Consider the following 24,071-nt stretch of genomic DNA (forward strand, 5'->3'; position numbering starts at 1 on the left):
AAAGTAACAATATCCTATACATTCAAATAATTATTGCCCCAAATTTATATATTCTTCCAGATATTTCTCTATTCAAATACAAACATCAATGTTTGTCCATGGCAAATATATAATTTTAAAAATTATTTTGTATTTTTTTTTACTGGAAGTCATGTCCAGTAATACGTGAGGTCTCTGCCAGTTTTCTATATAAGGAATACTTTTACTCCCATGTGCCTCCCACCCACCAATTCGCTTCTGTAAGAGGCTTCTTTTATTCATACATTTTTTTTCACTCTGGTTTCCAGTCCTATTGCTTATAGGGTTTCATACATAACAATTTACCACCTTTTACATCTTTCAGTACCACCTCCTCACTGTTCAATGCTTCTCTACACAATAGACTTTGCCGCTTGCTCTTCTATCCCCCACCCCTCAAGTGGCTGGTTTCCTACTGAATATCAGTTCTCATGTTCTTTGTTTCCATTGTTTTTGGGTATTTCTTATTCTTGATGTTTCTTGATATGCTACATATAAAAGATCATGCTATGTCATCTCTTTCTCTGTGACTAATTCTCTCTGAATGTTACTCTCCAGTTCCCTCCATGCATCAGCAAACTGCATGACTTTATCTTATGGCTGAATAATATTCATGTGCATATGTACCATAGTCTCTTTATCTAGTAATCTATTCTTGAACAGTTGGGATGTTTTCAAATTTTGCTTATTGTGGATAGTGCTTCAAGGAACATAGGGGTGAAGTTGTCTTTTTTCCATTTTGTTTTCTCCATGGAATGAATATATTCCAAGAAATGGACTTTATCAGTCTATTTCTTTATGGGTCCATAAAGAAGCTCAATTCCTAGATTTTGAGAACTGTCCATATCATTTTCCAGAAAAGATCCATGGCCTGCTTTTTAGTGACTTCCTAATTTCTGTTGTGTACCAGAATTTATTTGATTATTAGTTTCTATATTTAGATTTATTACTTTTTGTTATCGCAGTGTCAGAAGGACTACCAGTATCTAGTTAGGACTTGAAATGTGCCTGTTACATGCTGAGGTGGAATGTGAAATTTTACATAAAAGAATAATAAATTTTTTTTTTTTTGGTTTTTGGGTCACACCCGGCAGTGCTCAGGGGTTATTCCTGGCTCCAGGCTCAGAAATTGCTCCTGGCAGGCACGGGGGACCATATGGGACACCGGGAATCGAACCGATGACCTCCTGCATGAAAGGCAAACGCCTTACCTCCATGCTATCTCTCCGGCCCCAAGAATAATAAATTTTAAAGAAGAAAATAAAATGGTAAAACCCAGTCCCACTGATTTTGAAGATTTAATATGAATGCATATAAATAATAGTCTAAAAATTTTAGTTGGCTATTGAACTGCAGTGTTTTGGATAAATAAAAATGTTAGAATTATTTAAAATTTAAAAACTTGTTTTTTAACACATGTGGCTCACATTTCCTATGTATTTAATAACACTTTTCCAAGTGGATTTTAGTAGGTAAGAAGTTATTTTTAAAAATAAAAATTTTAGGGCCCGGAGAAATAGCACAGCGGCGTTTGCCTTGCAAGCAGCCGATCCAGGACCAAAGGTGGTTGGTTCGAATCCCGGTGTCCCATATGGTCCCCCGTGCCTGCCAGGAGCTATTTCTGAGCAGACAGCCAGGAGTAACCCCTGAGCACAGACAGGTGTGGCCCAAAAACCAAAAAAAAAAAAAAAATAAAATAAATAAAAATAATTAAAAAAATAAAAATTTTAATAAAATATTTATCTACTTTATTCTATAAAATTTATTTATCCCTATAGGTCTTTGTCATTCTGCCATTTTATTAAATTAAAAAATATTGTGTTAATAATACTTTACGTTAGTCTCTTGAGTTTCTAGTTAAATTGCAGTATCATTTGCCAAAAAAAGATAATACTATCTTGTTCTCTCTAATAGCTATACTTTTAAATTGTCTTATACCTGCTTCATTCACTGGCTTAAAATTTCTCAAAATACTGAAAAGTAATGATATTAGCACTTTTTTCTTGTTTATCTCATTGATTATTGGCTTTAGATGGATAGTCTTGATCTTAATAGGGTAAATCCCTCTATGACTACATTTAGAGTTCTTCATTATTACAAATGTTATTTATTAAATTTTCTTTCAATATCCACTAAATTTATTTTAATTATTTTTTGTTTGAAATTATATTATTTTAATATACTGTAAATAATAAAATATTGATTATGGTCATTTGTTTTGTTTTGTTTTGTTTTTGGGCCACACCCGGCAGTGCTCAGGGGTTACTCCTGGCTGTCTGCTCAGAAATAGCTCCTGGCAGGCACGGGGGACCATATGGGACACTGGGATTCGAACCAACCACCTTTGGTCCTGGATTGGCTGCTTGCAAGGCAAACGCCGCTGTGCTATCTCTCCGGGCCCGATTATGGTCATTTCTATGTTGAAAAATTCTCTCATTTCTGGACTACATTCCTTTCAGATATTTTCTTTTACTTTTATGCATTGGGAATTGATTTGTACATATATTGCGACTATATTATTTTTCATTAGTTGGATATTTTTCTCTCTACTATCAGTTTTGGTGATTTTTTTTTTAAAGAATTGAGCATTTCTTTCTTATTTTTTATCTTGATTAGTTTAAATGTAAAAGATATTTTGACTTATCTGAAGATTTTCACTGTGATCATAAATGCACATGGGTATTGGAATATAATTGAAGAATAATCATAGCAATTCTATATTAACCTTTTCCCATATTCAATTATTTTCATCTTTAATTATGTATCTAATTTTATATTTTGATCCTTTGAAACATTTTGCTTTCTTATTGCCTTTTATATAAAAATGCACTTATCTATAGCTATAGATCCTCCTCTGTTGAGTGTCACACAGATATTTAGATATTAAGACATTAAGAAAAAAACAACCTTTTGATTTATTTATCTTTGAGTTTTTCACTTTTCTGTTTCTCTCTCTCTGTTCCTCTCTTTTGTCATAATAGTTCCCTCACTTCTTCACCAAGCCAGCTTTGTGCAGATCCCCAGAGATGTTCCTCTTGCTCAAAGTCCTAACCCCACTCACTTTTCAGTTATTTTACTTGGCTTTCCAGCAGCATCACTTACCTTTTACTTAGTTGGCTGTTCTTTCTCTATTTCCTTGTCTCTTTCAGATCTTTCTGTCTGTAAATAGAATGCATATGTGACAATCCATGGACCACTTCTCAGCCTTTTCTCTAAGTGATTTGACCGAAATTTTTCCTTATGAATGCCATTATATAATTTTTACTATCAGATTTATATCTTATTCTGGTCTCTGGACTGACTTCACTTCTTTCTCCTCATGACCTTTCAGACAAATACACACACACACACACACACACACACACACATATACATATATATCCAAAATGGAGAGCCACACAGTGTTCATTTACAATTCTCTTGGTGCTTTCCTCTTAGCAGCTGACAATTTCCTATTGTTCTTCCAAGACTGGAGTCACCTGGCCCTCCTCTCACTTCCTGCATCCAGTCAAAATGCACCCAGAGGAGCACAACTGTTGCTTTCATCTCTATGGCTGTCACCCTCATCTGGGACACTGCCCCCTCTCCTCTAGACTGTTTGTCTTGGTTTTCAGATTGGTTATTTCATGTCTACTCTTGAATGTACTTGGTTAAAGTACATTCTTAGAGAAATGGTCTGGCAAAGAAAGAATGATCTGGACAAATAAAGAAAATCAGAGCACGTTGCTCTTGCTCAGAGTTTTCCAATGACCAACTCTCTCATCACAATTAAATCCAGAGCCTGGAAGGGCCTAAGCATCTGAGTCACCCCTCCCAGTCATGTTCATGAACTCCTCTACTTATCTCTTGCGTAGACTCTTTAAGTCACAGTGACCTCTTTGCTCTGCTGTGAACAAGCTCCAGTCCATTCTAGCATCTTCTTTCACATTAACCCCCTATTGCTGGTTTTTGGTTAAGGTATTTATTCAGTATTGAATGGACCAAGGCTTCCTGTTTTATTTCTTATCATATACTCAAGATGTGGAGTCAGTCCAGTACATAGTATATGTCAATTATTTGTTGTGTAAATAATGGTGTCTTTTGTTTCTTGGTTTAGTTTTGGGCAACATCCAGCAGTGTGTCAGTGGAGGGAGGAGCTGCACCCCGCACAGTACTATGGGATACTTTGGAGCTGAGGGCAGAACCCAGGCTTCTTCCCCTTTCAGCTCTCCCTGGCCCCTAGTGACATCTTTTTTTAAAGAGGTGCACCAGTTTTCTGTAGTTTTAAAAATTTGTGGGTTTTAGGTTTTAAGTATTATTAATAAAATTAGACTTTAAAAGTTCTTTCATAATTTGAATATAATTAAAAATTAAAAATTAGTGCTGGAGAGATAGCACAGCTGGAGGATCCGGTTCAATTCAGCATCCCATATGGTCCCCCAGCCTACTGGGGCGATTTTTGAGTACAGAGCCAGGTGTAGTCCCTGAGCACCTCTGGGTGTGGCCTAAAAACCAACCAATCAATCAATAAAGTTTAAAAAAAGTAAAATTAAATTTTCAGAAAATACATGAAGTTTTACTTCTATTTTTCTCCTGAACTGTACCTGGCAATACTTTGAGGCTATTCTTGACTCTGTCTTGAGAATGGCCCCTGGTGGTACTCAGGACACCTTACATCCTGCTGGGATCCGACAGTGATCAGCTGCAATAAAGTCTATTGTATTCTCTCCAGACTGATTCTCCGCCTCAAATATATAAAGTTTGAAGTGGCTGAGATGATAGTGTACAAAGCTTATTATTTTGCTTATATGTTAAAATGATGCAAGATAATCTGCTATAGTTCAAAATGCAATGAAAAAAACAGTGTATAACTTAGTTCAGTAGAGAAATAACAAGGCATATGACATGAATAAAATAGAATTGACCTTTTTATTTTCAAATAGCTGAACTTTGATGTTTCCTTTTTGCACTGATTTTTGAAGAAATTTTTTGCAGAAATGATTATTGCTAACATGAAGATAAACAAATTATAACAACCACATTCATAAAGACATTTAAGAAGAAAACAGAATTAACCAATATGAGCATTTTTACTAATATTAACAAGTTATTCATTATTTCCATGACTTTGTCATACTAGTATAGGATTCCTTTAAGAAATTCATAGTTGGGGCCAGAGTGGTAACACTACAGGTAAGGCATATCTACCTTGCAAGCGCTAGCCTAGGACAGACTGCAGTTGGATCCCCTGGCGTCCCATATGGTTCCCCCAAGCCAAGGCAATTTCTGAGTGCATAGCCAGGAGTAACCCCTGAGTGTCAATGGGTGTGGCCCAAAAACAAAAACAAAACAAAAAACAAAAAGAAATTCATAGTATTTGCATTGTACTTGGTTTAAGAAAAGAGTTTTTCTTTTAAAATATTGAATAAAAAATAAAAGTCCTTCAACAGAGAGAATATCTAAGAGAAAGGACATAATGCTGTGGCTCATCCTGTTTCCCCTAATAAGCAGTTTGTCTTTTGATATAAAAATTTACCATAGTTTTTGTTCTATAAGACGCAGCTGACCATAAGATGCACATAACTTTTAGATGCTCTCCTCCCATGCACTCAGGCTTCAGCTCCAGGCTGCATTCGCTCCTAAAATGCATCTTGTGGGGAAAATAGTGTGTCTTATGGTACAAAAATATTGTAATTGTTTCCAAGTATTATGATAATTGATATGTTTACTATTGTTTCTTTTAAACTCTCTATGCATCATATGACTATTTGCTTTTACTTTTGCAATCTGTCTTTTGTTTCAGTCATCAAATTGTTATTATGACTCACATTCCACACTACGATGTTTAGAGAGCAAGTTATCTACTTTGTACACTTTCAGTTGCCCATCAAAATCATCTTCTAATAAAGAAACCATTATGGTTCCTTTTTGTAGCTGAGATAAGTGAAGTTTGTAGGGATGAATGCTTCATCTAAACTCACATGATTTGTGACAGTTAAGCCTTAAATCCAATTAGTTTGTCTGAAATCAAAGTGCTGTCTCTAATGTTGATTTTATTTCTTCCTAATAATCAGTTTCTCAATTCTGAGGGGCATTAATTTAACATTGATGATTTCTCTTTCACTGTCAAGAATGAAAGTAGCCCATTTCTTAGCTTGTGAATAGAAGGTATTTTGTAGATGTGTCTTCCTGTTCACCCATATTTTGACTTAAATAATTGGGGACCTTTAAATTCAGACTTTTGTTCTTGCATTACCTTTTTCAGCATTTTTCTTAATGTAAGAAATGGATGGCTCTCATTATATATCGATCATAATCTAGAGTTATATCTGACTTCACAACTATGAACCTCATCATTTTCTGCGTATTTCTTCGATATACTCCCTGTGACTACATTCAATTCTACCATTGTTTTCAAGAATTAATAAGTGAATATTGGGTCAGATTGCACATCTGAGAGAATCAGCTTGTATTATGAACAAAAATGACTAGATCACAGTTTTCTCTTCACACTCACTGAACCGTTATTCTTTGTTGTTTAGTCTTCAAGTATTGTGGAATCAAAATCCTGTCACTGTCTTTTCTTTTGGTGGTAACTCATCACTTTTTCTCTGCCTGAATAAAATGCTTTGTGAAACTATGCTTTGAAATTTAGAAATTTTATGATATTTGTTCATTTATAAACTTTGTAATCAAAATCCTGACTCTGTGCCTAGGAATCACTGCTGGTAGTGTTTAGGGGACTGGGACCTTTAAATCCAGCCTTTTGTTCATTCATTGCCTTTTTCAGAATTTTTTCTTAATGTAACAAATGAATGGATCTCATGCTGGGATGCTGGGGATTAGAACCTGCGTCAGCTGCATGCAAGGCAAATGCCCTATTCGCTTTGCTATTGCTCCAGCCCACACCTACAGTATCTTAATCTGAATTTTGGTAGCATTTCAGATATGATTCTTATAATTACTTTTTAGTGGATAGGTAGCCCAATGTAGTTGTAGGATCTCATGGTGCTGGAAACTGACCCTAGACTCCAACATGGAGTGCTTGTGTCAGTCTCTCTTTGTCATCTCTCCACCCTTTATTGATTTTTTTTTCATTATTTTGTGACTTGTAATAACACCTTTACATATCCAGATTGTTTTCTTTCTACTAGAATCTTCCTGGGACTTGCTAAAATTTGAAAATACAAATTAGAGATTTAAGGGATTTCATATTTCTTGGAACAAATTTGTTTTAAGAAAAGAAACACATTCTTCTTTATAAATATAATTTTTATTTTGAAGTAATGAACTTTTTGTAATGTCTGGTCACTTCTCTAGCATATATATAACATGTGTCTAAATGTTAGGAGCCAAGATTAATTTTGAATAAAAATGTGGGCATTTGTGCTCACTTCAGCAGCACATATACTAAAATTGGAACGATACAGAGTAGATTAGCATGGCCCCTGCGCAAGGATGACACGCAAATTCGTGAAGCATTCCATATTTTTTTTTTCAAAAATGTGGGCATTTGTTTTAGCTCTCAGGTACTTATCAAAGTAGGAGGAATAATTTAAATTTAAGGTAATTTTGCCAAGGTGGGAATAGAATCACTCTGTTTGAACTAGGGCGTTGTGTCAGGAAGTGGGGATGATCTGGGAAGAGAATTTTCACAGACACTGATATGCTGTCCTCTGCTTTTAGACAGCAGCAAGAAATCATTGCTTTCTTACCACATCCAGCAAACAGCAACCTGACAGTACTTTTCCAGGGCTGTCATGGATGTGGTCCACACACTGATCTGATCTGATTCCATCCTCCTGGCCTCTGGTGTCCAAGACCTCTGGTGTCTGCTTTTTATAAGTGCTTAGATATCTACCCATTCCTTTCACCAGAGGTACCTAAGATAGCATGTAGGTAAAGCTATGAAAGAAGCTTTTGCATTTATTCCTGACCTAAGTAGCTTTCTTCCTTGCACTTTGATGAGTAGCACGTTAATACTTTCTTCATTAATTTTCTATGTAGTTGGTCTTCTCTCTGATAGTTTGAGTTCCTACTGTTTTCTCAGTCATGTCAGTGGGGTAGAGAATTAAAGTAGGGAGATATGGACATATGCTGGGAAAAGGGGTGGCGGGAGGACAACCCTGGTGGTGGGAATGACCCTGATTCATTGTCACTATGTACCTTAAATATTACTGTGAAATATTTGTTATTCACTTTTGGGCACAATAAAAATTATTTTAAAAATGAGCTTACCTTACTAATTAGAATTCTGAGAGTCTCTATAAAATGTTTAAACTCGGCATTGAATAAAATGTTCAAATACATACCATTTGGACACCAGCCAGTGGTAGTCAGATATTTTTGTTCAGAGCTCAGAGACACTGCTAGTTTAGATGGGGAAGAAAGCTTAAGAGAAGAAAATGGTCAATTTAATAAAAGGGAAATTTATAGACATTTTCTCTACATCCAGGCATGCAGCAGCACACATTTAGGCAGATTTTCTTGAAGATTATGGGTGGTTTCTTTTACATGACATTTGGTGCTAGAAAGTGTTAGGGTCTATGCATTTTTAGGCTGGTTTGTAGAATTTCAGAGAGTAATATTTGCAATAGGATCAATTTGGGAACAATTTGGTTTATCTCAGTTCCAATGAAGATATATACATATACATATGTATATATGATGTCCTCTTTGTTATCACCCTTAAGGAATGATGATCTTCACTATTTTAAGAGGTTAGAAAATTATTCAAGCTATTTGAAAATATGTAATATGAATTTAAGTCATCTTGAGCATGAATTAAATTTTATTAGGGCACTGTTAGGTATTTTGTATATGTTATATGTGGTGGCTTTCATGTCCCAGGAATAAATGTGAAGCCATTCAACATACCAGGAGGTTGGCTAAGTTTCAAATACTGCCTGACCCTTCACATGGCAAGTTTGATGATACCCTGGCTTGGAGTTTTGAAGGACTGTGAAAGCATTGGTGGAAAGGAAAAATCTGTCCCAAATTATATATTCTTAGAATTATTTTTTCTTTCTGGATTAAAATGAATAACTCAAAATTTCATTACATGGCCCACTTCCTGATAGTTGTGACAAAGGTGGCATGATCCAGTCTATCCTAATACTCTTCTTCTTCTTATCTCTATAATGACATTTGAGACATTCATCAGGGCCAACGACTTGCTGTTGAGGTCAGAAGTAAGATGACAGAGGAGGGTGACAAGCACTTTATGAAGCACACTTTTTAGATTCTTTGTATATATCAACTACTTGCGTTGTTTGTCCTTTGATGTCTATCTCAGCTCTTATGAACAATTGAAGTATAGATTAAAATCACTATTCTCTTTTAGAGTATTACTTACATTACCTTAAAGAGAAGTGTGACAGGCTTTGATGGTGCTTGTAGTGAAGTAACATTATATGCCAAAGAGTATAAACATTATGGGAATAATATTACCTTAATGATATGGGCAATATTACAGTGAATAGGGCATTTGCCTTGGACACAGATCAAGACTTGATTCTGGACATCCTGAATGTTTTCCCATTCAAACCTTAAAGGAATGATCCCTGAGTGCAGAGTCAAGAATAACCCCTGAGTACCATTAGAAGTGGTCCCCCAAACAAAAACTAATAAAGGCACTTGGGAAAGTAGGCATTAGAGAGACTGAAACCATCACCTCCCTCTCTTCCATTCTGGCTAGTTTTGGACAAAGGAGGCCTGAGTCCTGAAGTCAAGTTATACATGGTACATGTGGGTCAATAATTAAGACCCTGACAATCAACCCCATAATTATCCTATCACTCTGAGACTAACGTTAGAAGTAAATCAAAAACGTGGAGGCAAAGGAGATGGTCATTTAAGTGTGCTTTCTATTTTAAATTCATATAATATATATAACCTGAAATAATGTCATTGTTAAATATGAATATAGTTTTTATGGTAAGGAGAAAATAAACTCAATAAATATCTAGATTATTATAGCTCAAAACCCACTTTACAGACTTCTTTTAATTTATTTCCTGTTTTTGGTGCCATATCTGATGGCTTGTTCCTGGCTCTGTGCTCAGAGATCACTCTTGATGAGGCTCCAGGGACCTTAGGGGTTCATATGGATGGAACCTATTGATGCTCAGGGGACCACATTGCAGTGCTTGAGCCCAAATCCAGGCCTTCCATATAAAGTCAAGAGCCTTAACCCCTATGCTGTTTCTCTGGCCCTCAAAGGAAATGTAGATAACCTTCACTGAGATATTTTTTGGAGGTGAAATAACATGTGAATGCTATAGTTATTCTCTGTCATTACTCCAATGAGGAATCTAAAATTCAAAAAGTACAGTTATTATTAGAATCATGCAATTAGCTAATAGTGGTTTGGATTTGCAACTAACTACTACTAGGCTCTTTCACAACTGCTGTTTTTAATTTTTACTTTTACCTACATCTTCTTTAGAGTCATAAATTATAGAGATTTTAAGATTAGAATCTTATCTATCCCTAATACATTCTTATTTTATAGAACTATTTTTTAAATCCCAGATACTCAAAGTCTGACTGGATGAATACCATCTTAGAAGTAAAGTCTTTTGAATTCAATAAAAGTGACTTAGAATAAGAATAGCCTTGAATACTGAAAATGGAAGCAATATTTTTTCTTTCAGCTTAAAATTTGCTTTTCAATAAAAGCTATCAATAAATTAAAATGATTTGTTTACAAGAACCATAAAATAGGAGATTTTTATTTTTATTTTTTAATAATATCTTTATTTAAGCATCATGATTATAAACATGCTGTAGTTGGGTTTTAGTTATAAAAAAGAACACCTCCCTTCACCAGTGCAACATTCCCACCACCAATGCCCCCATTTCCCTTTCTCCCATCCCCTGTGAAGAGATTATTTTTAAATAATTACTTTATTTTGGCACTGTGATTACAAAATTGTTCATGATTGACATTCAGTCATGCAATGTACAACACTCTTCACTAGTACATATTTCCTATCATCAATGTCCCAGTTTTCTTTCTACCTGCCTCTGGGACAGACATTTTACTTCTGTCTATCTCTCTCTCTCTCACCCTTTTTTATTCTTTTTGACAACATGCTTTGCATTTGTTAACAAAGGGGTACCATGCATATCACTTTATCTGCTTTCAGCATGCAGTTCTTGTCTAGATTGATCAGTTCCAACTATCATTGTCATAAGAAACCCCTCTGACTGCTCTTTGTGGCAAGCTTCCTACCAGGGACTGGTCCTCCTAATCCTCGTATCTATTATCTCGGAATATTATTACCAACTGTTTTTTTCAATAATATTTCTTTTATTTAAGCACCATGGTTATAAAAATGTTCATAGTTTTGTTTCCATCATTGAATGTACACCATCCTTCACCAGTGTAACTTTACTGCCACCAATGTTCCCCACTTCCTTCCTCTCCCACTCCCAGCCTGTTTTTGAGACAGGCATTCTATTTCTCTCTCTATCATTATCATTGTCAAGGTAGTTGTTGGTGCAGTTATTACTATTATCTTTTATTTTTCTTATATTCCACAAATAAGTGAGATTATTCTATTCTATCTCTCTCCCTCTCATTTCACTCAGCATTAAGTCATATGCATATCCATCCATGTATAACTAATTTTCATGACTTCATTTTGCCTAACAGCAACATCAATATTTCACTGTGTAGATGTACCACTGTTTCTTTAGCCACTCATCTGTTCTCGGATGCATGGGTTGTTTCTAGAGTCTGGTTTTTGTAAATAGTGCTGCGACAAACAGGAATGCAGAGAGCTTTCTGCATGGTTTTTTTGTGTTCCTAGGGTATAGACTTAGGAATTTCTGGATTATTAGGAAGCTCAGTTTCTAGTGTTTTGAGGGAGAGAAGATTTTTAACAGAAATATTTACTTTTTCAAATTGTAGTAATCATGATAGCCCTTTCACTACACAGCTATGCTTCTGTTCAATTATTTATTCCAAGTTTTCTAAGGGGGCATTTTTAATAAAACAGTATAAAGCAAATCAGTGACCTCGGCTAAAGTAACATGACATAATTTATTGTAAATTATTTTTTTATTGCTTGTGTCTTTCTGTGTCTGAAGGACATGTATTTCTTGCCTCACCATTCACTGAAATTTATTTATAGCAGTCTATCCCCAAGATGGGGGAAACTGTTCACTCTCCCAAATAGCTAAAGTTATCATGTAGGAGCTGCGGGTAGTTCTAGCTACTACTGGAAGCAACTTCTCTTTCTTTTTGTGTTAAGGAAGGTAAACATCTAGGAGATAATGCATAATTTTTTTCAGAATAGGGGTAGTAGTAGGACAAATAAATTTAGGAACTTGTCATGAGGAGCTCTGTAATCTCACTCTGCATGAGACTTTTCCCATAGTTTTCATAACCAAAAGATTTAGATGACTAAGCATAATATTTTTGAGGGATTTTTATCCAGTGGTACAATTCAATTATTTTAGTTGCTAATATAAAAGTAGAAATATATATTACTACTTAAAGAAACAGTATGATTAAGTCAAATAAAAGTAAACTGAAGTCTAAAAGCTTTTGAAATATTAATGTAAAGTTATTTTATTTTACTAAATGAATTGCATAATATACTTTAGGTCTTAAATTAAAAATAATGATTTATAATATATAAAAATAGATTATTTCAAGTTTTAATTTATTAAGTACTTTATGTAAACTAAAAATATTGATATATTACCTTCCTATAATTTATAATATAATCTGCATAAATATTTAAAATATTGAGACAAGAAGTTATTTATTATAACCCAGAAAGATACACTATTAATATGAGAAATTGATGAGCAAACCTAAATTTAAATACTTTGTATTTTTTTCAATTATATTTGACTGGAATAGATCCAGCATTTTCTCCTTGGATATAGTTTTACCCAGTTATTTATGAAGGAGAGAAAGCACATAAATTGGAATAAAATTATTTTAATTTAATTTTCTCTCTGACATGTTATACAAGATGGCTTACACAAAGCATAGCAAGTTGCAGTAACTAGTGGTCTCAAATTCATTTAAGGTGATTATGATTATGTAATTAGTCATAAGAATTCACAATGCAAGATGATTTGACTTAGTTACTTAAAAAATGTTTAGCACCTATTCCATGTCAGGTACTCAATTAGAAACTCTGTATTTCTTAAATCTTAATGAGTCTAAGAGCTAGAATATAATAGTATTCTCATTTTATAGTTGATAAAACCTGGGCATAAAAAACTGAATTCGTCCAGTCATACAATCAATATATGACAGAGCTGTAGAATAGAGTATCTTCTGAACTACTACATTCAGTACTCTTAGTACTGAGCTACTATTACTTCAAGAACCTCCTAACTGCTACACTGACTTATCCTTGTACTCTATTGCACTCATTACTCTGAGTTTCCTCCTTACTCCTACTCTATAGAAGGGATCCTCCAGATGTAGCCTTTGTGCGAGTAACAACATTACCTAAAACCCTCTGAAAACCATATTCTTGGGGCATGCCTTAAAGTTCCTTCATGAGAAATTCTAAAGGTGGAACCTTAGATCTGTGTTTTGATGATTTCACCAGATAATTCTGTCTATTCTCTTTGGACAACTGAGCAAGAACACCAAAAGACTGAGCGGACCAGAGCAGTTCATTTTTTTATTAATTATAATTTTTATTTTGACCAAAGTGGATTACAAATCTTTCACAGTAGTATTTTAGGTACATAGTGACATTGAGTCAGGGACATTCCTACCACCAATGTTGTCCTCCCTCCACCCCTGTTCCCAGCATGTATCCCATATCGCCCCTCCTTTGCCCACCGGACTGCTAGTATAAGTGTTCTTGGTGAAGGTGATAGAAACTTTCTCTGCTAAGAATCTGTTTCCTGGTTCAAATAAAACCTCTGTCCTCAAGTCAAAAACAGGACACCCGAGCTCAGATCTCTCCTATTTTCCCTATGAACATTTATCCAATTTGTGAGGGCTCCACACTGAAGACCATATTTCTTTCCAATGAACCCATTCACAGTGCCATCATTTGAGGGGTTGTTATCTCAGCATATAAATTTGGGGGAAGGAGACATCAGCATGAGCCTCTAATATCCCTCTAGTCTAGGAAATGCTGCCTAGATAAAATATGTCTTTTCCTGATACTAATATCATCAGTGTAATAATGATGACAGGAAGCAACATAATTGCTGCTAATCTTGTACATATAGAAGAGAAATCTGTTCAATATAGTGATGGTGAAAAGCAAATGTGAAGAGAAAGGAAAGTGCCACTTTATGATTATTGAGAAATTTGAAGTCTCATATTAAAGGTAGGGGAAGGACATTCAGCCCAATACTGATAGTGGATGTTAGTTTTGCTTAGCGAGTGTTTGAACAAATTGTTCAGATGACCTCAAAGGATTTTGGCAGAACCTACATATTATTGTAGCAATCCTGCCCATTTTTAGCTTTGATTAGGTCTTTTATATGTATATATCCCTGGAGTTGGTGGTGAAAAGGTAGTTGAAAGAAATACTCATAGACTCTTTTTCCCTAGAAAAATAATTTGGGATATAACACAACTGAGCATTGTAAGATACTTAGTAACTTATAATTCCTAAATCACCTAACCTGTTAGGAGAACCATCCATATTTTTCAGTACACAGTATATTAGAAAATTTTCTTCTAGGCTTCCAAACTAAATAAATTCTTTGCACTCTTCAGTCTGCTGAAATCAGAAACGAGACAGAAAAACAAATATTCTTTGTCTACTCTTTGTAATGTCTTTGAAGAGATGGGCCTGATATGTACCACTGTTTTCAATCACTTAAAATGCAATAATTTGATTATACTGTTCTTTATATAAGAGCTGCCATTGCTTTCAGTTCCAGGCCTGACACAAGTATATCACTCTGATAAAATCCCTATTTTCTTCTTAGAGATGAGAGTAAATAATGATACTAGTAATCTTCCAAGGGCAAAATGAATATAATCTACTTCCTAGAAAAAAAGCCAAGTTTCAGAAGGCAGTGATTTATTGAGTTATTTGAAAATTATATTTTTCATATATGTAAGTGAAATATGTTGAAGTCATTTTATGTAAGGTCCTTTAGTGAGATAAATACTATATGTCTGAATATACCTGCTTGAAGTGAGCAGCATATGTGTTTTTTATATGGTGCATGTGCATAGTATTAAAATATGCTATTAATAATTTGATCCCGGGGCCAAAGAGATATCACAGCAGTAGGGCATATGCCTTGCATCAGGCAGACCAGGGAGGTACCGGTTCAATTCCCAGCATCTCATATGGTCCCTAGCCTGCCAGGGGCTATTTCTGAGTTCAGAGCCAGGAGTGGCCCCTGTGCACCGCGGGGTATGGCTCAAAACCAACCAATCAATCCATTAATAAAGTTTAAAAAGTAATTGGATCCCAGTGATTTTCATTCCTTTGTTATTGTACAAAGAAAAGATTTCTAGAATATTTGAAGTCTGCTTTTTTCCTTTTGTGAAAAATCACAATGTGATTCTTTTCTGAATTTATTTTCTGTATTAACAATTTAGCATATGGCTCAGATGACTCTAAGACATTTATACACTTAAGCAATTGTTTAATGGTGGATTGCTTCACTTGACTTTTTTCTCAATAACCCAGATTATTTAGAGAGGCTATTACTCTCTAATATTGTTGAATTAAGTTCTTTAGTGATATCATCTCTTAAGGCTGCTGGGAGTTCTGCATTTTCAGTCTGGGGATATAAAAATAAGTGCTCTAAAAAACAAAAATCAAAAAGATAATTTAAAAAGGTTCATGGGGTTTGGGATATGGCTCAAAGGTCCTGAGCATATATTTTATATATGGAGCCCCAGACACCCTCTGCAGCTGGTCTCCTGAACCCCAACAGGTATGTCCCCAACCCTTGTCAACTTAATATTCTTATTAACAAATTTAAAAATTCTTAAATTTAGGGCCAGAACAATAGCACAGCGGTAACGTGGCCAACACTGGTTGTACCTCAGTTCGAATCCTGGCATCCCATATGGTCCCCGAGCCTGCCAGAAACAACTTCTGAGCGCAGAGCCAGGAGGAACCCCTGAGCCAAAAACCAAAAGAATTTAAGAAAAAAACATTCTTAAATTTAGTTTGGAAGTCAGCACCTGAGTGAGATACAATAGATGTAGGACGTTTGCCTTTCAAGAAGGTGTGGCCCAGGACCCCCCGAATGTAGTTTGAAAGTTATTAAATATTTCTGTAAAGGAAAAATTGGATGAAAATTGGATTTGAACAAAACTGTTAAGAAGATGTTTAGTGGCCGGAGTGATCACATTTGCCTGGTACTCACTGACCTGGGTCAGACCTGGGTCAGACCTGGGTTTGATCCTTGGCATCCCATATGGTCACCTGAGAGCAGAACCAGGAGTAACTCCTGAGCACCACCGGGTATGGCCCCAAAACCAAAAGCCAAAAGAAAAACAAAAGATTCTTTTAAACTCAGGGAAACTTTAAAACCAGTCGTAAAAGACTAATTAAAGCATAACCTTTGATCTTTTGTAGTTCAATCAATTTGTAATAGAATTGCAAATAGTAGCTGAGTTCTTTGCTGACCTTACTATGAATCATTGAGGAACATACTTTTATTTGTGTCATATTTATTGGACTAAATGCATAACACTAGTGTTATGTAGTCAGGTAGAAAAACTGCAGGAAAACACAATCTAAGAGAATAATATATGATGAAATTTTGTCTTAATTTTGTTGTGTTGCTGCTTTGTTTGGGAACCACACCTGGACAGTACTCAAGGAGTATATTTTCCATAGAAGCTGTTTTATGGGTGTGAGATATTTGATTGTAGTTTTTATTTGCCTGTTCAGTAAATGGCTCGTATTATGTGTTAATGGACATAACTATTGATGTATTTTGCCTGTTTTGTTCAGTTGCTTTATTTCTTTGTTGGGTTTTTTGTTTGTTTGTTTGTTTGTTGTTTTTTGAGTCACACCTGGTGGTGCTCAGGGGTTCCTAAATCGAATAGAGCCAGAAGGAACCCCTGAGCACCACCATGTGTGCTCTGTCATGTTTTTTATTTCAAGAACATGGCTATTATGTGGTGCCTATCTTGATTGCTGTAGTGCTCACTGGATATTTTATTTGATACTTCTTTTTATACTGTTGTGGTGTTTTGCCTTCTTTTTTCCCCATTGTCTCTCAGACCGATGATGAGAGCCTCTCTAGAAGGACTCTGCCCATTTTCGGCGTATTTGATTTTTACCCCATTTTATTACTTTTCTCTTCTTCAAACAAAACCACATAACTTGAACTACCTAGTCCCTCCTCCCAATTAGAGGGGGATATAATGGAGGTACCATGACCAAATAGTTGTAAGATCACTAAGTAGTAAGCTAGGCAGAGAGGGAACCACTCATTCTAGGAGCCCCGGGAGTGAGGGTAGATGATATGGGAGGCAGGATGGGAACGGAGGTGGAGGGAGGACAATTCGGTGATGGAAATTTCCCTTATTCAATGTTAATACGTACCTAAAATATTACTGTGAACGATATGTGACCCACTATGATTCAAATAAAACTTATATTAAAAAAAAAAAGAAAAGAAATCGCTCCTGGCAGACTCAGGAAACCATATGGCATGCTGGGAATCGAACCAACATCTGTTCTGGATTGGCCGTGTGCAAGGCAAATGCCCTACCACTGTGCTATCTCTTAGGCCCATCAGTTGCTTTATTTCTATCTATATATAAATTTCTATTTATTGAGTTGTACAAAGTCTTTACATGTTTTTAATATCAAACGCTTATTGATTGTATAATATGAAATTTTCTTCTCTCATTGCTAGTTTCCTTTTTTATGAGGTAATCTACTGCATCAGTCTTTAATGTGATATAATCCCATTTAATGTTTATATGGTTTTTCCTTTCCATCCCTAACTCCTGAGGAGTGTCCAGGAATATATCATCTATTTCCTTTGTGTGTTTATGATTTTGTCCAATATCTAAATATTTGATCCTTTTTAAGTGTAGTTTTGTGATGGTAATAGTGATTCAATTTTATTTATTTGCTTTTATTCCAGTTATTTCAGCACCATTTCAGTTCCCCTTAAATTGTTTCAAATACTTTGTCATAAATTAAATGTGTGTATATGTGTGTGTGGATTTGTTTCCATTTCATTGGTATTTGTATCTATTTTTGTATAATATAAAACTATTTTTACTGCTATTGCTTTGTGTTACAGTTTTAAATTAGAGAATTAGAGAATAGAATTTTAAATTAGAGAATTAGTTTTAAATTAACTCCAATTTTTTTTGTTTCTTTGGCTTACTTTGTATTGGGGATCTTTAATGGTTCCATACATGTTTCAGAATTGTATTGTATGTTTTCTTTGAAAAATGTTATTGGTTTTTTGTAGATTTTATATTGAATCTGTAAATTTCTTTAGATAATTTAGATAATTCTTTAACAGTATTTACTCTCAGTCCATGAACACAAAGTATCTCTGTATCTCATCTATTTCTTAATAGACTACAATTTTTATGTTGTTCATTTTATATAGTGCCTTGTGTAGGTATTTAATAAATATTCTTTGAATTTTTTTATCTTTTTATTAGGACACTGTATTTACAAAAGTTACTCTTAGTTGAGTTTTAGGCATGCCATGTTCCAGCACCAGTCCTACCATTATTGTCAAGTTCCTTGCACTAGTGTCCCAGGTTCTCTCCCTTCATCCTCTCATCTCCAGCTTGTCTCTTTGATAGTAAGCTTTTTTTGGTTTTGGGGTCATACCTGTCAGCGCTCAGGGGCTACTCCCAGCTCTATGCTCAGAAATCATTGCTGCCAGGCTCGGGGGACCATATAGGTTGCTGGGATTCAAACCACTGTCCTTCTGCATGCAAGGCAAATGCCCTACCTCCGTGATATCTTTCTGGCTCCGATAGTAAACTTTTTAAGTTTAACTTTTTAATTGTTGTTACTGTTCCTCTAATTTCACCCTTTTCTGTTCAAAAATTAAGAAGGGCACAGAAGTTATGTTCTATTATTCTCAGCAAGAGGTGGGAACCCTCAGAAAGGAGCTAGAAAAGTGGCTGTTAATTTGCATAGGCATAGTAAAAGTTGGGGAAATGAAAAGAAAAATAAACTTTTAGTAACAAACAAGGTGGTAAGGAAATTTTTGAATTCCTAGGAATTACTACTGCCTGTGAGAGTAGGCTTGGCTTTAAAAACGTCATAGGTTTAGATTGTGCATAATCATTTTTAAAGCAATCAGTTTTTTCCATATCCTTGTATTATACATATCACAAAATTTTTCATAGACTTCTCTGAACATGAACATTAGAACCTTTCTGCAGATACACTTAATTTGAAAAAATTACCTAAACATTCTTATACTGAGCACTGTATAGAGATTCAAGTTTCTTTTCCATAAACATCTCTAAACAAAATCTTAACATTTCTGCATATATACATATTTTGAAAATAATCTTGCTAAAACTTTATTATAATGATCACTGTAATAAGAGATCTATCCTATTCAAGTTCCTTTCCATAGACTTCTGTGGACAAAGACATTAGAACATTTTTGAAAACATACTTGAGAATAAGTTGCTAAATTATATATACACAATCAAACATAGTAATTGGGAAACATTCACCGGGATAGCCAAGAACCACTAAAGATCTAACAACATTATGCATGACCCCAGAACTGAGCAAACCACTATAGTTGGATACTTAATTATCTGCTTGCAATGAGACATAAATCAAAAGAGTAGTTATTAAGATCTTTACAGGTAAAACACACAGTTTAACCAGCAATATATTGATGGTGCAAATAGCATCAAGAGAGTAACCTAGAGGAAAGTTAAGTTTTGGTGGTGACTCAGGTGCTGGAGCTCTGAAAGCAGCTTCTCCTCAGTTGGGCTTTGCCTAGGCTTGGTTTCTTCATCTTCACTTTCGGTGATAGGCTGCTAGGCCACCTGGAACAGAAAGGCCTTCAGTACCTGAGCCAGAATCTGGGTGGGGAACGTGCTCATTTCCATGCTGTTGCTCCTCCCTCCAATGGGGCTGCTCTTTGGCTTCTACCCCATCAGTGATCTCTATAAGCTACTGTAGGTTTGGGGCGGAGATCCTCATACAAAGTGCCTTTGGTAGAAAAAAGGCAATGGGTTTCAGCATCTGGAACAGTCTTTAGCTCTCTCCCATTCACTGTCTGCTTCTGTCCCATCTGAGGGGCCTTTGCCACCACAGGTGGTGGGGCAGCTGAGCAAAAGTGGGAAATGAATCCACACAACCACTATGTCTAGATCCATTTGCAGCTTCTGTACCCATCTCTATTTTTACAACATCAATCTGCACAGGCTCCCTATCTCCAAAGCTACACAGAAATTCCCTGGGATTTTTTTCTCTTAATAGCAGTCCAGTGAACAAAGATGCTTTTTTTTGGGTGTCATTTCTGTCAATAAATCTATAACCATTCTGGACAATGAGCCATTTGACAGTGCCCAGGACTTGGATTGCCACCTGACTCCAGGCCTGGGGTACAGGGGTATCTCAAGTTGAGCTATTTTCAGACTCTGAGTCTGCAGAGATGGTAACCAGCTCATCATCCTTGGGAGATGGGTGTCTCCAATTTAGTGCCAGTAGTGGGTGACAAATTATCAGCTCTGGGAAAGCTGTGTAATCTAATAGTCTATACCACTGATGTAGTCACAGGCCTTGATTCCTATCCCCATTACTTCCTGTCCACTGCTTTTTCCCTAGAAGTCCTTTTGCTTCATCCAAAGGCAAGGATGATCTAAAGTAAATCCCCTTTTTAATACATTGCAGAATCTTGCTTATTTGTAGTGGATAGAATAATTAGACAGGGAATGCTAAATTTTGAGAGAGATGCATTTCCCAGGTTACATATGAAGAGGAGTAATTATGTCAAAGTGGAAAAAATATTCTAGGTGGCTTCCCTTTTCATATATTAATTCATCCATTCAATGAATGAGTTTAAAAATTATTACTTTTGACATACAACTTTTCCTCCCATCTACTATATTGATATTAAATTAATGATGACAGTGTTTTACCAATTTGGTGAATAGGTTCATCAGTTATTCATCAGTTATTAATATTAGACCAGAAAGTTTTTCTTTTTATTAATTGGTAAATTATATAGTCTTAAGATAATTTATGATTTGTGGTGAATTTTAACAAATTATATGTTATATTCAAGTACTGCAGAGGAGACAGTATTGTTCTATGCCTATTATCATTACTAAATTTTCATCTCAATTGTAATCATCTGAGAACTTCAATAATGACTTTGAATATGTATCATCCCCAGAAGTTATCATTTGCTTATTGTGGGAATAGAATTGGGATTTTGGGAAGACTCCCCAGTATTTTCAGGTTAAGATAAAGCAACAAAATAAATTATTTTCTTTTACTTTAAATAGTTAATAGGAAAAAAAAAGTGTTTTATGACATTGATAGGTAGACAATGAAGGGAAGTAATTCCCCAAAGCAGGGAAAACTGAGTTTTATGTTGGTCTCAGCTTATTGCCGGACAGAATACCTAGATCATGATACAGAGAGGAGGAAATAATCAGTTTGAGACTCTGTTTTGACTAACCAGAAATGAAAGTTCAATAAATAACAGTGAGGACTCAACATGTTTTCTTATACAGAAGAAAACAATCTTGAAGAATAATAGGAAGTCTCTCGCAAGCATTCAGTTTAGATTTGATTAGCATTTGTATGTGAGGAAACTACCAGAGAGTATGATAGAAAATACACCTGAAATAGATAAAACAGTGTCAGTCTTTATACAAGTCTGGGAATAGCACTTGTTTTAAACCAGATGATTGGCTCCCTATGTTTCTCTGACCACCACAAGGAGCAACCCCTCAGCACAGTGTTGGGATTAGAGCCTGAGTACCCCTAGGTATGGTCCAAAATCTAAACAACAACAATAAAATTAATCTTTTGAAAAATCCCAGAACTGTCATGAATATTATGATTAACAGAAATGGTATTAAGAAAATTACTATAAAACTATTTCATGTATTTCAAAATACTAAAGCCCAAAAGATTCAAATAACTCAGGAGACAGGAAAGATCTTAAAAAAAAAAAAAAAGAGGCAGACTGGAGATATAGTACAGTGGGTAGAGCACTTGATTTGCATGCAGCTGACTCCAGTTGGATCCCTATGTCCCACATGGTCTCCTGAGTAATTTTTAGAAATTGAACTTAATGAAAGTACAACATATAACAACTTTTAGAATGCTGTTAAACCGTTAAGAAAAATCTTCAGTGCTTATCCCTGATAGAAATAAAAAAAAAAAAACCCTCAAACTTCCATCTCAGAAATAGGAAAAGGACAGCAAATAAAACCCTATGTAAATAGAAGAAAACAATAAATAGAAGTGTAGAAATCAGTTAATGGAAAAACAATAGACAAAGTAAGTGGTACTAAAATAAGTAAAGGATTAATAAAATGGACATTATCCATCAAGCTGATTAGGCATATAAGAGAAAAAAAAAATAATTGCCACTACTAGAATGTACCAGAATCACTAGAGATGCCCACAGTAGTATTATAAAGAAATATTATAGGGGCCGGGCGGTGGCACTGGAGGTAAGGTGCCTGCCTTGCCTGCGCTAGCCTAGGACGGACCGCGGTTCGATCCCCCGGCGTCCCATATGGTCCCCCAAGAAGCCAGGAGCAACTTCTGAGCGCATAGCCAGGAGTAACCCCTGAGCGTCACAGGGTGTGGCCCAAAAACCAAAAAAAAAAAAAAAAAAAAAAAGAAATATTATAAACACTTAAGCTTATAGTTTGAATGAAATGAACAGATGTATTGAAGACATTTATAGTCAAAATTGATTAAGTAAGGGGCTGGAAAAGTAGTACAGCTAGTAGGACTCTTGCCTTGCTTACAGCTCTCTAGACATTAGTCCCCCAAACACTTCCAGATGTGAGCCTTGAGCACAAAGCCAAGAGTAAGTTCTGAGAATAACTCATTTTGGTGCACCCTGCCCCCAGAAACAAAATGTATTTAAATAACAAAGATATCAGATAGCTTTGAAATTATACTTTGAAAACGTTTTTTAATATAATTTTTATTTTGATCATAGTGGCTTACATATTGTTGACAATAATATTTTAGGTACATATTAACATAATATCAGGGGGATTCCCATCACCGAATTATCCTCCCTCCACCTCCATTCCCATCCTACCTCCCATATCCTCCTCCCTCACCCCTGGGGCTGCTAGAATACGTGGTCCCCTTTGAGCCTAGCTTACTCCTTAGTGATCCTACACCTGTTTTGGTCTTGGTACCTCCATTGTTTTCTCCTGGGAGGCGGGACTAGATAGTTCAAGTTATGTGGTTTTGTTTGAAGAAGAGAAAAGCGATAAAAATCAAATATGCCGAAAATGGGCAGAGTCCTTCTAGAGGCTCTCATCATCGGTTTGAGAGATGAAGGAGAAAAAGAAGGCAAAACACCCCAACAGTACAAAGAGAAGTGTCAAATAAAATATCCAGTGAGCACTCCAACACTGCATAAAAGCCATGGTCTTGAGATAAAAAAAACATGGCAGAGAAAAGAAGAAAATAAATAAATAAATATAAATGAGACAACTTCAATAACCATACCAAAACGAAGAAATCGACAAAACTTAGATAGATAAAATTGTTTTGTGCTTGATACAGGGTTTCTCCACCCTTGAAGTATATTGTCATGAGATTAACTATAGACTCCTTTCAGGTTCATTTACTCTCCCCTCGGTGCTTTCGTGGTGTTTGGAAGACTTCTGCTCCGTCCTGGGTGATAAAAATCAGATCTCTGTATCTAGAGATCTCAGTATCTGCACAGGTCAAGGGATGTAACTTATGATGAAGCCTTTCTTTGTGGTTCTAGAAGTTCTGTTCCCCCAGTGTCATTTTAATCTGTCTTCTGTGGTTGGTGGTCTTGGCCTTTGCTCTGATCCTAGGATGGAGCCGAGGATAGCATCTTTCGTTAATGTTTCCAGAAGACCCAATCTGTTGCAATTGTCTCAGATGGACTTTTGGAACTGGAGA

At 35.6% G+C, this 24,071-nt stretch overlaps 1 protein-coding gene and 1 non-coding gene across 2 annotated transcripts in view; both read left to right on the forward strand.

Annotated features, from left to right (window-relative positions):
- The window catches only part of TBX20 (T-box transcription factor 20), a 63,653-nt gene that overhangs the window by 25,935 nt on the left and 13,647 nt on the right, over positions 1 to 24,071 (forward strand). The window lies entirely within an intron of this gene.
- LOC126021451 (U6 spliceosomal RNA) lies at positions 7,384 to 7,490 on the forward strand. The gene has a single exon (XR_007499966.1). It is a non-coding gene; the product is annotated as a U6 spliceosomal RNA (small nuclear RNA).

The sequence above is a fragment of the Suncus etruscus genome, chromosome 10 (assembly GCF_024139225.1).
Source record: "Suncus etruscus isolate mSunEtr1 chromosome 10, mSunEtr1.pri.cur, whole genome shotgun sequence".
NCBI classification, from domain to species: Eukaryota; Metazoa; Chordata; class Mammalia; order Eulipotyphla; family Soricidae; genus Suncus; species Suncus etruscus.